The sequence below is a fragment of the Falco peregrinus genome, chromosome 9 (genome assembly GCF_023634155.1).
Source record: "Falco peregrinus isolate bFalPer1 chromosome 9, bFalPer1.pri, whole genome shotgun sequence".
In the NCBI taxonomy this organism is placed as follows: domain Eukaryota; kingdom Metazoa; phylum Chordata; class Aves; order Falconiformes; family Falconidae; genus Falco; species Falco peregrinus.
The window spans coordinates 7,447,480-7,468,861 of NC_073729.1; the positions used below are offsets into that span (position 1 = coordinate 7,447,480).

Here is a 21,382-nt window from a genome sequence, read left to right on the forward strand (position 1 = left end):
GGCTATCAGCTAAACAGGTTAGTGGTATCACCCTGCATGAATAACAGACAAGACTATGCTTATGAATGTTTATTCCTGTGCAAAGGCAAAACCTTTTTTTTTCTTTGTTATTATTGTTTGCAAACACTGAAACACTCATGCGGACTTCTGAGGCTAATAATAAAAATTATAAGAAATCTAGAGATTTTAGGTTTTATTTTTTCTTTTTTCCTGTGTAGCTATTTACAATCAGAACTTACTTTCCTGATAAATGAAGAGAAGATGCAAAGTGGATTTGTCACTATGAATGAGAGCCTTGAAAGTTAACTTCTTTCTGAGTATTCATAAACTAGACTGGTTGGTCTGTTGTATGGTAGCTGTTTTATCTACTTATTCCTGGTCTGAATGTCTTAAGCAAGGATCTGCAGCCTAACAGTAATTTTGTCCCTGTTCATGGGTAATCCATGAATGCAAAAAAACCGGAGAGCAACCACCACAAGCTATTTGTAGTGAATTCTTTACACAGCTGTACATGGCAGACACTTGCCTTTGTGTAGAAGACTAAGTGGGTCCTAATCCTCTGTGAACATACATACTTCCAAACAAAGGTGGGTAGGGCACACACTGGCAAAAAGCATCCTTTTCAGTGGGCACCGTGAGGGGTGATACTCTGAAGTAAGTATTACCTCACTTTTATCGGTGTTAGGTGTGTTCAGTAACAAAGACCCAAGACAGGGGCTACTGAATGTGATAGAAGATCTTACAACTAATTAAAGAAGAGCACAAAATCCTTTTCTTTTTCCTTTTCCTTTTGCTGTTCTGAGGGACATGCAGAAGTCCAAGTTACCACATTTCTTTCTTTGCTCTCTCCCCTCCCCACAAGTAGAAAGCTAACGATAGGCATCAGGCAGTTTTTCACTGAAAATGTTGAGGAAATCAATAGGTTTCCCCCCACCTCCAAATTTCAGTATTGATCAAATAGCACTGTAGGACAAAACTGTTCCAGACAGGTTGAGTGTTAATCCTTAAATCCCCATGCATGTTGTAGGACCACCAAATTCAGTATGATGATTTCTGTCATTAATGCTATATATAAGCATAAATCTGAGAAACTGACTTACAGTATCTTCCCCATAAGGCCCGGCCTGGCTTATCTTACCTGTTACAGCGGGAACAGGCATGAATATCTGTCAGCTAGCTGTGAGACAAGAGCCCTATATTCACTGAGATAGATATGTCACCTTGCTATCCAGTAGGATTTGTGAGTGCTCAGGAATGCTAAAACTAAAGTACAATGGATATTTAATATGCTATTAAATCCATGGATACACACTTACACCTGTTCCAGCAATATAGCAGGGCAAATTTTATTCTTGATTACTGTATTACAGCAAATTTTGTAGTCATGCTGTGTGTCATTTTGGCAAAATGACAGTAGTAGCGTATGGATGTTTAAACTTTATTTTTTGCAGCCTTGATTTATTTATGCAAGTGAGATATCTTTCATGAATTTTAATCTAAAAACTGGGTTTACAAAATCTCAGTGCATCTGCAGTCACCAATAAGGCCTCTTAGCTGAAGCAAAGCTATGAAAAGAGCTAATGTCGACTATTTGTAAGCTCTGTTGGGTTTGTTTCTCATCTGAGGCATTGTTGCATAAAATGCATTTCATATTTTGAAAAAAAATTATGACTACAGTCTTTAGGTTTTTTTAATGCAGACTGGGGGACCATAGGGATTTCCAAGTTTTCTGATAAGAATGCTTCCCAGCCTCTGTGGTGAAATATACTGTTATAAGTCTTTATTCATTTATTTATCATGCTGCAATTCTCTAAAAAAAAAAAAAAAAAAAAAAAAGACATTCTATAGTGAAATCATTGATCATATGTAGAACTAATCATGGATGAAATGTAAATAATTTATATGTAAAATTAATTTGCCTAATGGTATGGGAGGTCCGTTGGCTATATGGCAGCTTTAATGCTGTTCTGAAGCACTTACTATTCTGGGGAAAAAATAATAATAAAAAAGTAAAGCAGAGCAGTGATTACAGTCTGAGCTTTGCAAAAAGGCTTTTTCCACATTCAGGATATACTCTCAGTTTAAGAGCTCTAGTTTGGAATGCATATTGTGTTGCAGTAGGTGTGTTTATCTTTTTTAAGTACCCAGCCTGACAGAGGTCTAATTTGGCTGGATCCACACTGGTACTATCAAAAGAAGTCTTTCAGCTCAGTTTTAGGGAGACTTGGATGAGGATCTTGGCATGGGAATGTGAGCCATGTATGCAGTGGCCTCCATGTTGTGTATTTAATGAAGGGCCTGGCACACTTCTGGGCACTTAAAAAAATAAATAGTAGTTGCTGCATTTAATCTGTTAGCGTGTACAAATGTGTGCGTGTATAAATGTGTGCGTGCACGTTTGTGTGGTGAGTGCATGTGTGGGGCTGAATAAAGCACAAAAAATGTCCGCTACCAAATGACAACTCCTGGAGGGCAGGGGAGGAGCTGGAGGACACCCTTTCCCAAACCTGTGGTACTCCTGTGTTTTGTGTGACAGCAGCGCTTGCTGGCATTTCAAGCTGGAAATCGTGGTGTCAGTGATGAGCTCTGCAAAATATGCAGGCTTTGACCTCATTGCTTAATGAAAGAAACAGTAGACTGCACTAGTGGGATCATCGTAAGGTCAGTGATTAAAACAGTATTGTAAACAATACTGATACCCTCGTGGTATTCAAATTAACCTCCTACTAAGATTATCTGAAGCTGAACAGGTCTTTGTTAAGATTGTCCAACCTGGTGTTAACAGTTTACTGAAACCCAGATGAAAAAATCCTTCAGGTCCAACATGCTAGGAGATGGATTTATTTTAAAATACTGTCTTCTGAACAAAAGCTCTTATTCTGCAATGGATTACATGTATCTAATAAACTGCTGCTTTTGTATCTTAAAAGTATGGCCCCCCTTCCTGGGACATGATTACTTTTATTGAGTTCACTTGAATTCCTTGCTTTTACCTTCAACTAAAAAAGTTGAAACAACCATTCTCCCAAGAATCAAACAATAAGTTAGGGAAAATTGGATAATGATGATTAAATTGAAAAAAGAATTATAGATCTTTGGGTCTAGAAAATGAGTATTTATAGTAAAAAAAGCCTGCCAAATTTGAAAAGGTGTCATTTGCATTACTTTTTTTTTCCCCTTTAATGTTTGGGATTGTCTTACTGAAATGGTTCTGTGAAACGGAGATGAGTAAGAGATGACAAAAATTTATTCTCCCTATGTTAGAGCTCCAGTGTTAACCATTCATATTCCTTGAACAGGATAGGAAAAGCTCCCTAACTCAGATGATTTATTTTTTTTTAGCTTAATGGGGCTCAGAAGGTATTTTCTGGAAATGCAAAACCTGTACATCAGCAGGCTGTTGACTTGCATGGGGCTGAGAAACAATTCTCTATGCAAAGGACAAAAATGGAAGGTGCCATGGGGCAACAGTACAATTACCACCAAGATGTCCCTTTCATACTACACTAATGTTCTTAAAAGATGGATTGCTTTGCTTGGCTTGCTCCAAAACCTGGGACTGATAAAGTCTGAACAAGCCTTCAGACTGCTCCATCAACACACATATATGCCTCAGGCAAAGTGAACGACGGAAACAGCCTACCTTGTACACACTCGTATTTCTATGATTTAGTGAGAATCAACTGTACACCGTCTCTTTGACTCATGAAAGATAAGGAGACACCAGAAACCCAGACATAATTAGATGATAAATTGAATGTGGACAATAAGAGGAAAAGGAAATGATCCCAGCTGAAAGGAACACTGCTCTTCTACAGGAAGATGGCGATAAAAACCAAAAAGGTAATACAAACAATAACATCTAGAAGCTAGGCATGTGGTATTCAGTAACAATGTCCCCTTTTAGGACTATGAAATGGACAAAAAAAGAAAGTGTAAAAAACAATGTGAGAGTGGAGCATGGAACCTGGAGAGACAGGGAGGATCGTGCATGGAAAGGTTATGTGTATTTACTCTCCAGTGATCCTGCAAACTCTAACATGAGAACATGGGAGTTACCTGGTTCCTTCCCTCCTGACATTTTTCTGTTTTCTGAACAGAATTTAGGATAGCAGAAGTTTTACAGAGACATGAATGCAGGACTCACCCAGTTTCCAACTTCCTGAGTGCCCAACCCAGCCCATGTTCCTACACGTCCAATTTGCAGGCTCTTTTTGATCCCACTGACCTGTTCCTATGCAGCAGTAGCTGGTAATCCCTGGGTACAGCTTTGCCTCCCTGGGGCACCGAGGGTTGGATGCCCTTGCTGCACTTGTACGATCCAGCCAGGATCCTGCCTCAGGGCTCAAAAGAAGCGATGGCAGCAGAACTGAAACAGCTAGCTCCGAAATGGGAGTAGCATTAAAGGTGCAGCAATGCTACCTGTAATACCAGTAAATTCAAGTAGTGACAGTAGTAAAGCTGTAACTTTAACAATAAGGACTCACACAAAGGCAGTAGAGTACAAATGATTCTAGCAAACTGTGAGCAGTGTAATAAAATCCTGTTCTAAATGTCATTCTAGTCAAGAGATACAGAACTCTCACTTTTGAATAGTCCTACAAGAGACTGAATAGTACTACTAGTGTTCAGATGAGCATGAAATAAGGCAAATGTAGCAAAGCTATGAATTCTAACACAACTACAGCCATGGATGTTCCTGAAGCATATTTTGCCCTGCAGTTTTATAGTACTGAGTAACTTCAAGCTCATTTTTCTATGTCTCTCTAATGTTCAGTTTCTTAAAGCTGGCATCAGAAATCAAAGGCAGAGATGCAATTCCGTACAAGGGTTTGTTTACTTTTCCCGTTGTCCGTAACCAACATCTACCTGGTGTGAGTCCTCCCCCATTTATTCTCCCCAGAGAAGGAGAATTTAGAATTTGACTCAGGCTTTTTTATGATACAAAAGATAGAAAAAATATTTTTTAAGAAGTGTATGATCTACTCCACGTATAGTTAGAGAATACTAAAAGAGGTCGCTGCAATTCTGTAGCATTACCAACTCTGGCATAACTCGCTGTTAGATCCTAACTCCTCCCATATACCCTGAAGTCACACCACCGTCACTGCTCGCTTTTCTCCGTCTCTTCTAGAAGAGAAGAAAGGGAGCAAGGAAAGAGGCAGATACCTGAGCCCCTTCCCTGTATATCAGCTTAAAAATGTCCCACCTTGTCCGCACAACAGGGACCACATCCCTTTCCCGCTCACCCTGTAAAGGTGTAAACCCTTTGCCCTCTTGCTTAGGATCCCAAGTCCAACAGCAAGGATTCCCAGCTGGGGAAGCGAGGCTGTGGTCTGAGAGGAGCTATGGGTAGGAAGCGCTGACAGCAGTGAGGCTCACTCTGTTCACTAGAGACCGCTTCAAAAAGTGACTGGTTTGGCCCAGACTGTCTCGAGCAGGTGGCCACGTGGAGCAGAACAAGGCCACTAGAGTAACCTGTCCCCAACCCCCTCCAAGTCTTGCCATGCAAACCCCAGAAATGAAGACAGCAGTAAAGCTAAGAAAGGCTACTAAAGAAATGTTCTCTCATTTATTTTTTTTTGTGGTGATGGATTATATTAGGGAAGGTGAGAAGAAAATCGCATTAATTACGGTGAAAACAATATACTGTACCAAAGTACAGCACTGAAGTACATGCATGAAGCAGTGAGGAAAAACATTGTCTGTACTATACATATTCTAAAATATTTCCTGCATTGACATGAGGTGCTTTCTTTTTTTTTTTACCTAAAGTTATGTAAAATCATGTAACCTGTTGCACATGACTTTCTTCTGCCCTTGGGCTAACTCACACGCTTTCTCTTTGAACAGCATTCAAATTTCATTCCCTAGAATGTGCATAATGTGCAAACAAGCCGAGGCAAAGGCTGTTCTGGTTTTGGCTCATTACAGGCGTGTGTGTGTGTAAATATATACATTTTATTTTACACACATAAAGACATAAAGTGGTGCAAGCACCGATGTTAGAAGGCGCAATAAGAAACTTGTTAATGGGGAAGGGAGAGAATCCAAGAAGCATGTTGTTAATGCAGGCTTCATTGAACAGGTCATTGCATACCACTTCGCATTCAAATAAAAGATGGTGATTTGATACATACTCCTGTTTTCCTGGCAAAATGTCAATTTGTGACACAGCACCATAAAATGAGGAACCAAATGAAATATAAAGTTGAGATTTGTGATGATGTCGTTAAAAGAATAGTAACAACTGCTTTAAAAGAAGGGAGGTTGATTTTAGCACTATGAATGACAGAATCCATTTTGGGAATAATTCTGATATCAGTAATTTCACTGAGAAAACTCAGAAGTAGCATCAGCTTCTGCAGAATAAAAGTAAACTTGGTCCAAAAGGAGAGGTTGCAAACATATCTAATGTTACTGCCTTCATTTAAATAACATAAAGTGCAACAGATACAGGCCCTATATATAGATCCTCATATTAGGTAACTAAAACAATGCAGATACGATAATGATATACCAGATGACAAAAGTATGATTTCTGTATAAATATGCATGTGTATAAAAATAAATATATATACATAGCCAACAGGCAGGCACGCGCACACACACTTACAAGCACAAGTATATGCAATATGCAAACACACCTGTCAGGTAGCACACACTTATTAGCCATAATTAAGTATAAATGTTTTGTAGACATTTCCTATTAAACATTTCACTAACTGCAAGTATATTAATTTTTAAATGTCTATACAGTATTTTACACTGGCCGTGAGGACTCAACAGAAATTGTAGAGACACCTCTACCATTTAGAATTTTTTTCATGTTACCTTCATTACAAATGTCTCTGCTCCTGGAAGAGCTGCCAAAGTATTAAACCACCCTAAAGGAAGCTGCTCAGAAGTGATTTTTAGATAGGAACATACAGAGTTCCTAGAGTATGTTTCTTTAAAAAGAAATAAACTATTTTGGATTCTGCACTTTGATAAACTGCAACACTGTTGGGACACTGCAGAGTAAAAAAAATATCAGAAAAGATTTTGTGTTTGGATGCTTGCCTTCACAAGGTTTGGTTTACTTTCACTCTGTGTTTCCTGGTTGGTAACTAGGAGAAAAGCACCAGCAGTCCAGAAGCAGCAGCAGCAGCAGCAGCTGCAGCAACAAAAAGGTCATGAAAACTAAGTGCTATGCAAATAAAGGCAATAAAACAAACAGATCATTTAAAGCATAAAAGAAATAGAAGAAACAACCATAAATCAACATGCTTGGGAAAGAAAATTAAAATAAAGGGCAGTTTGAAACAAATCAAAATGTCATCAAAACAAAAAATGGCAAAACCATAAAGAACTAATAAAATAAACAGTAATTGGAAGAAACTGCAAATAAAAATAAAATGGAACTAACAGGAGCAACAGGTGGCTGCTTTTGTTACACAGAAGAGTGAGTGGAAACAGAAGCTTTTGGAGTTCCCCTAAAGATGGGAATGCTGTTGGACCACCAGCCCTAGCCTGTGAAGCTGTAACAAGAAGTGATCAACCCATTTCAAAGTTTTAATCCAAACACGCATTTGAATTTTCTGTCAGTCTGGATGCAAAGCTGATGCCCGTTTCCTCCATTTATCTAGTAAGCTACCAAATTAAAAAGAAACATATCAATCCTCGACTCACCACCACCTCCCCTGCCCCAGCCAAAAGTGTTGATTTAAACACCTCAGAACCTGACAACCAGCAAAATCTTTGCCTGCGTCTTTTGTGCATGGAAATCAGATTTCAGGTCTGGACACACACTGGTGCTGAGGCCCATTGGTGTTACCCTGCTTGTGCTGCGGAGCAAGCTCAGGGAGTTGGCCCTGGCTCTGCTGCCTCCAGGATGCCTGTGGAGGACAGGACGGGGCACAGTGCTGTGAGACAGCCCCCAAGGTTGTAAGATGAGCACCATGAAGCGGGCAGGGAGAGAAAAAAACCCACCTGCTAATAAATGGCTGTAGAGGTAGCATTTCACTACTAACTAGACACTAGCTCCTAAAGGAGGAACTTGCCAAATTAACGCAGTATATCTGTTTTATTAGCTACAACAAAAGAACAGCAAAGAAACAGTTGTGGCCAAGATTTGTGAAATAAGCTTAAATTAATAATAGAGCGAAGAAAGGGCCTTCACTGGGCTATACACAGATGGAAGAGAGGGGCTGCTGGTATGATGTATTGCCCTGCAATGGCTTAAATCAAACGGTAACTTTCACAGAAAGTGTAGAGTTGAAGTTGATGTACTGTCAACAGCAGTGTGAGTAGCTGCGCGCTGCCCGCCTGAAGTTCCCCCATGCCTCCCTGCAGCTGGCCAGCTGTGGCGGCTGCCTTCCACGCCTGGTGGGCTGCAGGGCCGGTTGGTGGCTGGCTGAGGGACAGCTGTGGTGAGCTGTCATCCTGCTCTACCACTTGTTACCCACCTCACATGGCTGTGCGACACCTGGGTTCTGGGCTAAGCAGGCAGAGCCACCGCATCACACTAGTGTGAGAATCGAGCAGAAGAGACTCGGGAGTGCAGCTGCAATAAGCTGCAGCTCTGGAGCTATTTCCTTAACGACAGAAATAGATGAATAAAGTAGCTGAACAGTACATGTTCATCAAGCCTACGAGAAACCTAACACCCTGCTTCAGCAGTTTATTTTGCCTTCTTTATTTTTTTTAATCTATTTGTTCTTAAACGGCCCCTAAACCCATGCTGTGCAGTAATTTATACAAATATTCACAGGCAACTCTGCACTCAGTATATATAATTTTATTGTTTTGACTTAAAAGTCACAAGACTGAAATAAAAATGCAGGGGTGGCACTTTGCCATACTGCCCCTAGAGAACAAGAGGCTGTCAGCCTGAGCTCTGTGCCAACAGGTTGCTGTGTACTAGACTAAACTGAACAGCAATAAGTCTACACAGCAGAGCTTTGCTGAAAGATGTGATCACACCTCCTAATGTGACTCCATGGCTCTGTTACTTACAGCTAAATTACATTATTATGACTTCATTGTTGAATCCCAATTCTCCTAATTATAGCCTAGAGATCTATTATTTGATTTTGTAACACCAAGTGCTTCTTTTCTAAATCATGTAATCTCTTGTAGCTTATTAATGTCAGGTTTGTGCACACGCAGGGACTTGGTTGTTTGCCAGGCAGAATCAAATTTTCAAATTTTCACTGTGTTATGTTGCAGGGGTTTGCTTGTTACAATCTAATTATATTGGCACTGAAAGCAAATTTATATTATAAAGCACTTTAACTCTTTCACGGAAACATATTTGCATATGTAAGTGTCTCACCATTGGTCTATTAGCTTTTTCATTGCAAAATTTTTATGGGATTGTGTGGAAAAGAACAATAATTCTGAAACCATTAACTATTTATTTTCCTTTGAAAATGTGAACGTTTTCATTTAAGGTGATGTTCATTGTAATAAACCCGTGAGTTAAATGCAAGTAGGTGCCACACATGAATCTGCCTTTATGCTTCATAATTACAGAAGCAGAAAAACGGAAATTTATTGTTTTATTAAATGACATAAATTTTAAAATGCCCTTTTAAATTGAGAGTATAGTTCTCCAGTATAAAAACTGTCTGTCAGGTGGTTTGGGTTTTGTTTACATAATTCCCAATAATGTTAAATATATTTGGCTGCAAGTAGAGTATTTTATAGTATGAGCAAGCTTTAAAGCCCCCAAAATATGCATGTCATTAGCTTCTGCTGAATTGGATGGAAGCTGAAGGGACTTATGATCTTAACAGAGCTAGAGAGTGAGCAAGAGTGAAATAAAAGACTACAATTCTCAGTGACTGCGTTCCCCTTGTACGAGGGTTGGGGCATGAGTGGTTTTAAAGCTCTCTTTAAACTGCCTGGTTGTGCAATGTGTCCTCAGGGCTGCGAGGGCTGTGCCCTGCTCTGCCATTCCCGCAGCAGAAATAAAAGGCTGCTGTTCCACGGGCTTCCTCACCTGGTGTAGCTGTGAGCGGCTCCAGGAAGGAATGGGTCTGCATCATCCCAGTCTCCTGGTTGCTCCCAGCCAACAGCTTCCACTTCTCTTGCAGGAGGCTGAGTGACTGTAGCTGCAGCCTAAGTCACACAACTGGCAGTTTGGTGATTTTTTTTCATTTGCCCCTGCCCTGCCCCCATCAGTTCCGATCAGATCACGGACTGGGACCGACCTGCTGTGCAATCAGAAGACTGCGCAGCTCGGTCCAACACAAGAGAAAGTGCAAAGCCTGCAGCTGGGGCAGATGGAGAGAGAGGGGAGAGCAGGGCTGCTCCTCTCAGCAAGACCTTACCACTTACCCGCTGGATTAGGTATAACATGAAACTGCACCCCAGCCTGCACTGACTGTCTGCCTCCTCCAGCAACTAGGACAGATAAAAAGCAGCTAACCCATGACGTGCAGCCTCCCTTCCCTGCTTCTGATACTCGGCATTTCGTTGCTTCTGCACTGTAGTTAGATTTCCACCATACGGAACAAAATGTTCCATAGGGGATAATTCTGCCTAGAATATGATATATCTCTCTGCTGTCAGAGAAGCAGAAGACAGGGTCAGCATTCAGGGGAGCCTAGGACTGAGCAATTTGGGGAAGATTTTGTCATTCAGCATGTATCTATAACAGGATTAGCAGAACGGGGCACAACTTTTGTTGCTGTAGTGGGACAGATGTTTACATACTAATATGAATATGGGATCATGATGGAGAAAACATACGTAGACACAGTCGCCACTAGAACTTAATGGATTGCAAGATTTATTGCCAGCAGAACAGAGCCTGCCCCTGTTGCCCTGCCTAAGCAGACCTCGATGTTTAGCCCGCAGTATTCAATAGAACTCTTTCCATTGACTTCAGTGGACTCTATTTCTATACGTTTCAGGTAGCTAATGAGTGTGGTGACCTACATAGTATTCTTTGATGAATCTCAAGAAATACTATGATATGAGATAGGTATGATGTGTTTCTCAGAAATAGTTAATAAGTACTGTATTACTGCTTTATTCCTCCTTTACAGGGAGAAGCCTACCCTTCATTTGCTTTTTTCCAGATGCACATTGCAAGATACTGACCTGATACACTGGCAACTTCGCTAGTAAGCTCACTGTCCTGTCATTTGAAGAAGATTCCAGTACCTAGTTCTGTGCTTCTTGTTAGATTTTTGCATTTATTTATCCGGTCCATGGTCACCAGACCAAATAGCAGTTGACATATGTTTATGCAGTTAGCGCTCCTTACTGAATCAAATCCAATGTCAGTTCTACTGAGTGAATAATAAAGTGTAGCTTTCAATGCCTATTAAAAACACCCCAATGGTGGGCTTCCCAGCTGAAGAAATGTGTAAACTCTATAGCCAGATTTAATGGGTTGGTTTATGCATGGATCACCTTACACTGCACGTGAGTACTTTTAATATTTGCAAGGATTATCATCACCATTCCAAGCAGGTATCTGGAAAGACAGCTGCAGGAACACCTACTTTTTCTATGTAGTCAGGTGTTTTTTCCTATATATTTTGATTCTGTAAAAACATCCAGGATCACTAGCAAAGTTGCCACCAGTCAAGTGAGTAGTAAGAATGAAAAGAGATTTCCCTAAGAGAGAGTAAGATACCAAGGACAAAACTGCTGTCAAGATACAGTGGAACAAATGGGCATTTTATGTATTAAAGAACAAATGTTAAATTTACCACACTTGCAGGAATTTTAACCTATTTGAGCTGATCCCTGTAAAATCCAGGCCTTATATTAGAAGCAGCTAAAATGAGAAGAGAATTGCAATTAGGGCTGTAAGGCAAGTAGCACAGAGATCCGAGTTCCCCACCCAGTAGGTTTATGCACATACACAGACGCATATTACTAAGCAACATAAGCACTATGAAATTTGAAAGAGCCACTCTTGTGCCTTCTGTGGTGCAAGTATGAGAGCTTTGACCAAGGAAAGCAATAGTCCATGGTAAAGAAGCGATGAAAAGCAATTACACAGCAAATTACCCTTCTGTAAGGGTGTTCAGTAAGAAATACCGATCTATGGCTACTTACATGTAATTTGCAGCAGATCACAGATCAAATGTATGGATACATCTGATGGCCCCTCTTACTGTGCTACTGAAGTAGCATATTCAATAGTTTTATGTAGCTGTCTAACAAGGAGATGAGTTTTTGACCCAAAAGAAGCTCCAGAGCTTAGATTTTCTTTGTAGTAAATTCATAGAATTACAACGAAATAATGGATAGTGGTATTTCTCGATTACACAGTTAAGGAGCAATCACCTGCCATGTCTGCATATCCAGTTGATCTTCCTAATCAAGTCACATGATAATTGAAGATTTTAAAACAAATTCAGTGAAACTGCTTGAGAAATTGCCATGACAATTTTGATTCTGATCTTCATCTCAATCATACTAGCTGCTCACACATTAGTTTTATTTTGGTACAAATATTAATTAACTTTGCTTGTATTGGTTTTTTTTTTTGTTTTGGTGTTTTGTTTTGTTTTGGTTTGTTTGTTTCAGCACAGTTGATGCTGTAGAGGTTTGCACTTTGCCTTGCACTTTTTTTTTTTTTTTTCAGTTGAGGTGTGTATGTACATCCTGGCCTAAGCACATTCATTGATGCACTTCATTTTTTTGGAAGCAGCACAGACAGATGATACGACTTGCTGGTGAAGCTGCAGATGTTTGTCAAAATTTGAAACAGAAGTAAGGTCTCCTAAGCCCTAGAGCTGTGGTTTTATTCTGGCCTTTCTAGTCCTTTATAAATATATACTGGATTTCTGTCCATTAATGTTTTTTTTCTCAAAACTGTGCTGTTTCAGCTGGATTTAATGCATATGCACTCAATGTATTTTTTTTCCTGGGGAACATATTTAATACATAATCAATTATTAAATAGGGGAGGTGTGAAGAAATTGAATGAAAAGGAGACACCCATACCAAACCAATTTTTGTTGGCTACATGACTCATTACTGACCCTTACTCAGTGCTCCTATTGTGCTGAGTGCCTTATAATGAAATATGCAGGGTTAATAGCTGTAGTGCAGTGGGTTTAAGTAAAACCACAGCAGGTGTGTGCCTTAACGAGGTGTTAATGGGGAGACAGGTGCATGTAAATATGGAGCAGGAGGGCACAGGAATGGCTGGGAGAGAGGTCAGAGCAGTGTGACCACAAAGTGCTCTAACAGCAGTTACAGAGTTAAGTGCTAGTTGTGATGTGGTCTTTGAAAACGGGCAAGCGAGGCCTGAAAGACTTCATCTACCCTAAAACATTCGGGGGGGTGTGCCCCTTCAATGGAAGAGGCTGACAATATGAAAACTCCAAAGATAAATCTTGTTTCTTCATGTACTTGGCTAAATGAGTTTTCCCAGGAAATACTGTGGAGACTTTTTCCCAGACTAATCACTGGTTCCAAACTTGGTGCATGTGGCTTGGGCACACAGGTATGCATGAGGGGTCACATCCCCACTCACCTTTCATAGAAAGCATTTCTATGGATTCTCTCACAGGAAAACCCAGATACCGACAGCCAAGGGCCCTGAACTTGCTGAGCAAACATGCAGCAAGAAAGGCTAAAACCAAGCAACCTTCGGTGCCAGGGAAATGCAGAGCTTCTCTGATAAAGGAGGAACTGATTCACATGTTCCCAAATGGTGAGAAACAGCCCTTTTTGGATACACAACAGCTGACAATGCAGAAAGCCACTGTCAGGAGCAGTGGCCATAGCACAGCAGTTCCAGAGCTGGTGGCTGTGCAGGGCTCTCTAGAAAAGCACTTTCCTAGGCTTAGAAAGTTGAAGCCCTCCTTAGGCGAATTAAAATGTTAGCCTTTTCTACTAAAACTGCCTATGACCTCTCACGTTCTGACTGTAGGAGACCAGTCACCTTGAGTTTTGTTGTACTATCTTTTTTATTTGGTTTAGCAAACAATCATAAAAAAGTGTTATTGTTGATGGTATCATCACTCTCACATGTTAGAAACTATGACTGCAAGAGGAATAATTCACACGTCAAAAATTCTCCTGGCTAACACTACCACAAATATCACTATTTTTCTCCTGGCTGACTTCTTATGATGGAGTCTTCTATTAAAACCTTTTTTCAACCCTGGACATAAAGGCTTCCTTTTCAACAGTAAAATAAAAAGTAACGCTCTGATTATGGGAAATAATGGTCCCCCGGATGCTGTGAAATGCCATCTTGGTGCCTATTCTACTCTGTTTGTGGTAGACATTAGCGATGTTTTAGGCAAATCAGAATAGATTCCTTTCGAAGATTCATGATGAACAAAATCCTTAGCAAAAAAAAAATGTTTTTATTAGCACTTTTCTTATTACTCCTTACATTTCTGACAGTTTCATCTCCTTCTTAGTTGTGAAACAGGAGTATATGATAAGTCAGCTCCAAATGTCATCCTCAGGGTATTTCTTTAGGCACCTGACATAAACACCATTAGCTCAGATTACTCAATTACCTGCTGGCATTCGGAAGGTGCCTAAAGAAATAACCTGACTATATTGATGGAATTTGCATTAAATGTGAATGGGTAGTAAAAAAATTCTGGATTCTTTGACCTCTTTGTGGTTTGTATTAAAAAATAGCTAACTAGAATCTCTTACGTTAGAACAGCTGCATGCTTTTAAAAAAGCTCCTAGAAGTTATTTACTTTTTAAAAGTCTTTATTTATAACTTCTCATGGTTGAAAAATTAAAATAGTCTATTTCCATTAAATTACACTGCAAAAAATTAAACTGAAGGAACAAAGTTTAATGACACTGCTTGAGTCTCGTGGAAAAAGGAAAAAAATATGCTAACCTCTGAAGGCTGCTTGTTACTCTTTAAGGTAATCTTCTGAGTTGTTCATTTTTTTCAGTTTGTAAGGCAAGCTGACAGGCACTTTGGACAACTTATCATGACACTGTGTGCCATAAATGTGATGCAGTGCTTCATAAATGTGACAAAGTACTTCCAAAACAACTGTTGACTTTTAAAGGCATCCTACTTCTCTAAAAGTAGGATATTTACTGTAAGTGCAGTTAGTTGAGAGTCTCAGCTAATTTGCTACCTACGCATCTTTAATATGTTTTGTGAATTCAGAAGATGTTCATAATTTTAAGTGTCTATGAGATTACTGTGTTTTAAACCAGGCTTGACAGCACAATAGAATCCAATAAAAGAAAGCATCAGTTGTGCAAGGGATGCTTGTACAGAAAGACAACGTGAATGCAAATGAGATGAAGAAATAATTGACAAAGAAACTGAAACATAAAAACTGCATGTGTGTTTCTGTACTGAGATGGTGATGTGGAGAGGATGTAGGAGTCAAACATAAAAATACTATTGTTGTAATAAGAGTGGTTCTAATGAAAACTGAAGTGTATAGGAGTTAAGATAAAATAAAGCTGCTTCCCATCAGATTGATACATTAAATAATTTCTAGAAGATGACACATATTTAAATCTTCCTATCTACTTGAAACTCTTTCCCACTATAAGCTGTTGGTGTTACATATTCTTACTCTATTCTGTCAAAACAAAATATACTTCCAGCTTCATGGTCATCTGTAAATTCAGAGTTCGTTTCTCAGTAGATGGAAAAAATGCCAGCTGCATTCAGCCTTACACTGGAAGAGATCAAGTGATCTTTACAAAATTTAAATGCAATCAACATATTGGCCTCAACAGAAACTTCCCACTGTACTTGTCAGGACGTACCAGATGACCCACAGGTTCATCATCACATACTATTACATGAAACGTTGTAATGTGAGAACAAGCTATGGCAAAATGAAACTATGCCTGATTATAGAACTGCAGTCACCACAACAGCTGAAAACAAAAGGAAAGAAAGATCATCCTATTTCAGCGTACCCAAGAGCTACTATTTCTAAATTCCAGGTATGGCCTCACATAAGACATTTATCCCTCGATAAAACCCTTGGCAGCTGGAAAGAGCAGTTACACTGCATTTTACACTGCTTTACATTTACATAGCTTTAGCTATTGTGACAGGAAGAATTTAGCAATGGCAATACCGACCTCCTGGACCACTGCTGAAGGTTGCTTTATGAATCTTTTTTAATTGAGCTTGCTTAAGAAGATGCCATTCCCCTCTCCACACCTTACCACAGTGCTATGTCTGAGCTGCTATGCACAGCTGAACCTCAGCAGATCAAGTTATCTGTTTATAAAATCTTTAGTTCTTCCAGTGATTTCCAGAAGTGATCATCAGAATAAGCAGGGAAAGACAGGAATACCTTGAGGCACAGATTGTATTGATGCCAGGGCTTCACTTTCAACAGCAGCACTGTTCCACAAACTGTCTGCGGTGACAATTTAAGGAATTAATCCAAAGGCATTGAACTATTAGTCTAGTTAAGAACTTTTTAAACAAGGCTTGAAAAAAGGTGATGGTAAATGTCTTACCTATCACTAAAGATATCATGACTTCTAGAGGGAAATGTGAATCACAAGAGACAGTTAAAGAACTATCAGGACAACCTGACAAATATCCATTATGCTTATACACAGAAGCCCAAAGTAATAGGGAACAAACCGAAACCTTACAGCATAATGAAATGGATGCTTAAATGGTGTGTCAGAGATAAGCACATCACAGGGTGACAACACTGATCTAGAACAGTACAGTTTCAGGCAGGAGAAATGGAGGAATGAAAAGCATTTCAATATATGTGAAGAATTAGCACACTTGTAGTTCTGGAATGAGAGAGAGAAAGATAAAACAGGAAAAGGACAGGCACAATTTCATGATGAGCACGGACTACTTCATCTGAAGGAGATCAGTATCACTTCTTTGAACAGGGAGAACCATGGTAACGGGTAAGGCAAAAGGGGGTGAGGATGAGGTTTAATGACCCAAGTATCCTTGGCAAAATGGCAAGGTAGAAGCAGGTCATTTTGGCATGTACTATAGAGATGTTTCAGAAGGTGGAGAAATGCTCCAGAGAAACAACAATTTAGACTTGATTCTAACCAGTGAGGAGTGACTGGTCAAAAATCTGAAGATTGATGTGATAGTAAACCTAAAGAGTTCATGATACGCAGGAAAAAAACGTGATGAGAATAATGGGAGTAGGACAGCAGACCGACTCAGGGATCTGGTAGACTCTTTTGTGAAGAAACTTTATGGAAAACAGGACTTCACCAAAAGCGGTGGTTATGACATTAAATATTAAAGGTGCAATAGCCATCTGGCTCAATGGAGGAGAAAAAGAGGAAATGTAACAAAGCAATATAGAAGCTTCAGGACCTCTACAGTATAAGTCAAAAGTAAATAAAGAATAACACAATGGAAAGAGTGATGACTAAAGATGTGTATAAAGAAATAGACTGACATGTAAGGTTTAGATCAAAAAAGTTGGATTACAAAATGACTTATCAGTACCAAAACAAATAAAAAGTGATAAGGAAAAAAAAAAAAGCTGATCCATGAGTAATGAGGAATGAAAAAAGGAAGCATCCATTACTTAGCCTGAAAAAAGAAAGAAAAGTAGGTTTCATAGAACAGACCAAAGTAATTTTTTTCCCTTTTTAATTCATTCTTCATCAAACAGGTTAGCTGCAAAGCTAAGATTTTTCATTTTAATAGAGGGAGATGTGTAGAGTCTGCAATGGGAAACGCATGAGTTAAAGTGTGTTCAGATGTGTTAGATGCATTTCAGCCAGCAGGGCCTGATAGAAAATTCACCTTAAAGTTCTTTTAAAGTGAGTCAAGGCAATCTCTGAACCAGAAATGATCATTTTCAAGAATATGGAAAGGCTGGGGGAAATCCCACAGGACTGGAGAAGGCAAATACAGTAACTGTCTTTAAAAGAGGGGGAAAAGAGGCTTCAAGTAGACTGGCTTTTAGAAAGGCACCTGGCTCAAAAAGCCAGGAAAGCATAACGTGTCCTGCAGTAAATACACAAAAGTCATTGTTCAGTTCTGAAAGCTGTACCTTGAGTTTACTGGATGCATAGCAATTTTCTCTTGGTACACTCACAGATGTAATTGCCTGGATTGGTACATTACTATTTGCAAGAATGGTGACTAGCAGAATTTAAGCTGCTTGAGGTGTATTCCCTACAAATGCAAGACTGAGGCTTCAGTTTGAAGACCTTGGTCCTGAGGGCAGATCTAGGAGGCTGGGATTACAGCAGGAGCAGATGCACATCGGGGGATCTGAATCAAGCTGGCACAACATGATTAACTTTGAGTCTCAGATTGTTTTTATTTTTACGTATTTATTTTTCCCTGCCACAAGACACAAACTAGTATGTTTAGTTAGAAAAACATGTTTAATTGTACTCTGCATAAACTCCCATTTAGAAAGAAAATGTTTTTCAAATAAAGTTCTTCAAATGTTTTGTGCGACATCTGGACTTCTTTTTTATATAAAGGATCTGAAAGGAATTTAGAATCCCAGACTCCTTGTGGTTCTCACATCTTCATAAAAAGGCAGCATACTAGAATGTGCTTGCTGCTGGGAACTGACACTTCACAATTAATAAGGAAGTAAAATGTCTCCTACCAAGTACAGGTTTGATCCTGTACTGCCTAGGAGTTTTGCCTGAGGGCCTTTCTGGAGAGGACTGTGAATTGTATGCAAGATGGGGAAGAGTTTTTAAAAGCTTGTTTCCTCCTCTTACCCTCTAGCACAGGTGCTGACCACATTCGTTCTGGTATGGGCTGTGTCAGAATGCACGTGCAACACGCGCACCGGGCAGTGGTGACGGCAATGTGGCAGAGCTGTCCTCCTGCAGGCACCATCAAGACAGATGCAGTACACAGGAGAAGCTCATACACCCAGCATATTCTTCCTAATGCAGCCTATATTCTCCAGACTATTTAGAGAAATTATAAATACAGGATGATTTAGTCCTGTAATTTTATCTCAGCTAAAAATTTCTTTGGTGCTTCCCTGGAAGATCTGATTTTTGGAGTCATGTGATGATATAAAATCTTAATCTTTGTTTAAAAAAAGTATGTTTTAAACTCTTAGACTTCCAAAGAAAAGATGGAAAATGTAAACTGCAAGCGTTCAAAAACAAAGAGGCAAGAACCAACAGGTTTTATTATTTTTTCTACTATTTTGGAGTTAATCTCACAAATTTTGATGGACTAGGTCAACTAGAATATTATTTTGGGCTCTTACTGTATGCTGTTCTCTTATTCTCTGTAGTTTAAAAATCACAGTTGCTTTGAAGAAAAATGAATTCTAGTCCAGGGCTATAGAAGAATATAAAGTTCCAACAGTTTTCAGGAATACCTAAAAATTTAGGTGCCCACCTCCCATAGAAGGTCAGTGGCAGCCAGGTGTTTAACTCTTGTAAGCTCTTTTGCAAATCTCACCTGAAATCTCTGTTATTTTCAAGTTGTTTCGCCTTTTGAACTAAAGCACCAGAATTGACTCCTGCACAGTATGTTTCTTATAATTACTCACAATGGGAGACTGCACTCAGCCAACTCTGGGAGGTATTTCTGAGTCTCTGATTTCTAACATTCTTCACTTTCTCACCCTACGGTATGAACAGATTGCCTTATATTGCTGACAATTTATGTTTTCTTTCTAACACCCACCTACGTAACATCTATGTTGAGCATTTACATTTACACTAATAGCCCCTGAGAATCAATTACCATAAGAAGATCTGTTTCTTTACACTTCAACTGATGAATCAGTCATAGGTTAAAACAAGAGGAGGTAAAAAGCCAGCATGTCTGCACTGATTTTTTTAAAACCCTTTACTTAAAAATACTCTGGATACAGATTATTTTTTTTTTCTGTCGCGTACATGTTCAATATTATTTTACCGGCCTTAAAATATGCTTTCATAAATGGATTGAGCGAAAAAACACCCAGGATGAACTGTATTTTTTATACGCTCCAGTAGTGCGTTGTAGCCCTATGCAAGGGAACGCAGTCTGTTTAGTTGGCACACCCTGGTGGAAGTACGTATGATAGCAGTGGCACCTGGCTGAGCCAGGCTCCGCGCCTGAACCGATTTTACAAAGGTGGCCCCATGAGGACAACAGAAATAATCTGAGATGGCCGGCACCTGTCATTACTTACCAGCCCCATGTACAGTTCTGCCATGGAAACCTGTCTGCACCCCCCACCAGGGATCCGTGGGGCCCGCTGATGACTTTCCCCTCTTTCTAAAAAGCTTTCAGTAAGAAAGCTCTGCGAAGATGAGTCCCTCCCACCCCTTTCCAAAGTTTCTGCAGAAGCCTGGGACTGTTACCTGTGCAGAATCTGACACCCATCCTGATTTGTCTTTCACAGTCCAAGGTGAAGTGATAAAGGAATGGCTTAAAGAACCTTACTCACATTTCTAGAATAGATCTCAGATGGCCAAAGTTCCCCCAGTAACTGATTTTAAAAAAAAAAAATTTCAAATGTTGTTTGGGAATTGTCTTGTTTGGAAATGCCTTCTCTTTCTCATTACTGGTCAAATGACAGCAGAACTATTTGTTAAAAGACACCTTTGTTTCTCAGGTTCTTTGCACTTCTGTACATTTCCAGAATTCTTCATACTCTGCCCGTAACAGTCTGTGAGGTCTAACACTTCAGCCCCCAGCAATCGCTGCAAAGCAGTCTGCATGCAGAGACCTCGCGGAGAACCTCTGGGGAGCGGGTACCCCTCCGGTGGTCTTTCCTCTGCTATACAGTTTCCTACAACAAAGGCAAGCCCGAACCCCAGTTTTTGTCACCTAAGTGGTAACCCTTCCACAAGAAAACTTACAAACACCTAACACATCTTCCTGGGAGCAAAGAGCCTCTGTTCAGAAAGTATTGAGAAGAACCTGGATATCCATTGACAGTATGGCCCTTTTGATGAGCAAAGATGGATATTAAGTAATGCTGGCAAAATGCTTGCTGAGCACAGGCAAAATGAGCAAGAAGTCACATGAAAAAGCTCTTTAAACGCCAATCTCACAGCTCTTGGGTTCTTCCTAATTCTGAAGTTCACAGTAAGGAATTTATAAAACTATCAAAGGAATCCCTTTTTTGGAGGAAATCCATTTCAATTTAATTAAACATCCTGAAAAAATATTTAGTAAAAGATAAATATTTTTAAAGTTAATGCAAGGCAACATCGATATGTATAATTTCCATCTGAGAAGTATAAAAACCATATGACTGCAGTTCATAGTTACAGTCTCACAGCAATTTCCAAATTATAGCTCCTTATTTTAGAAGCAAAAAGACTTCATTTTCAAACCACTTGTCTGTTTTCTTATACATTACTATCAGTATTAAAAAAGAAAAAGAGAGGTTTCATGGTCAACTTTTAGCCTCAGTTTCATGTATACGAGCCTAGTATACCCATGATGTATAGAAGACACATAAATCAAGTCTCGCTT

The 21,382-nt window shown here is 39.6% G+C and overlaps 1 long non-coding RNA gene across 1 annotated transcript in view; it reads right to left on the bottom strand.

The window, feature by feature from the left end:
* LOC114011844 (uncharacterized) overlaps positions 1-21,382 on the bottom strand; it is a 146,412-nt gene that overhangs the window by 27,295 nt on the left and 97,735 nt on the right. The window lies entirely within an intron of this gene.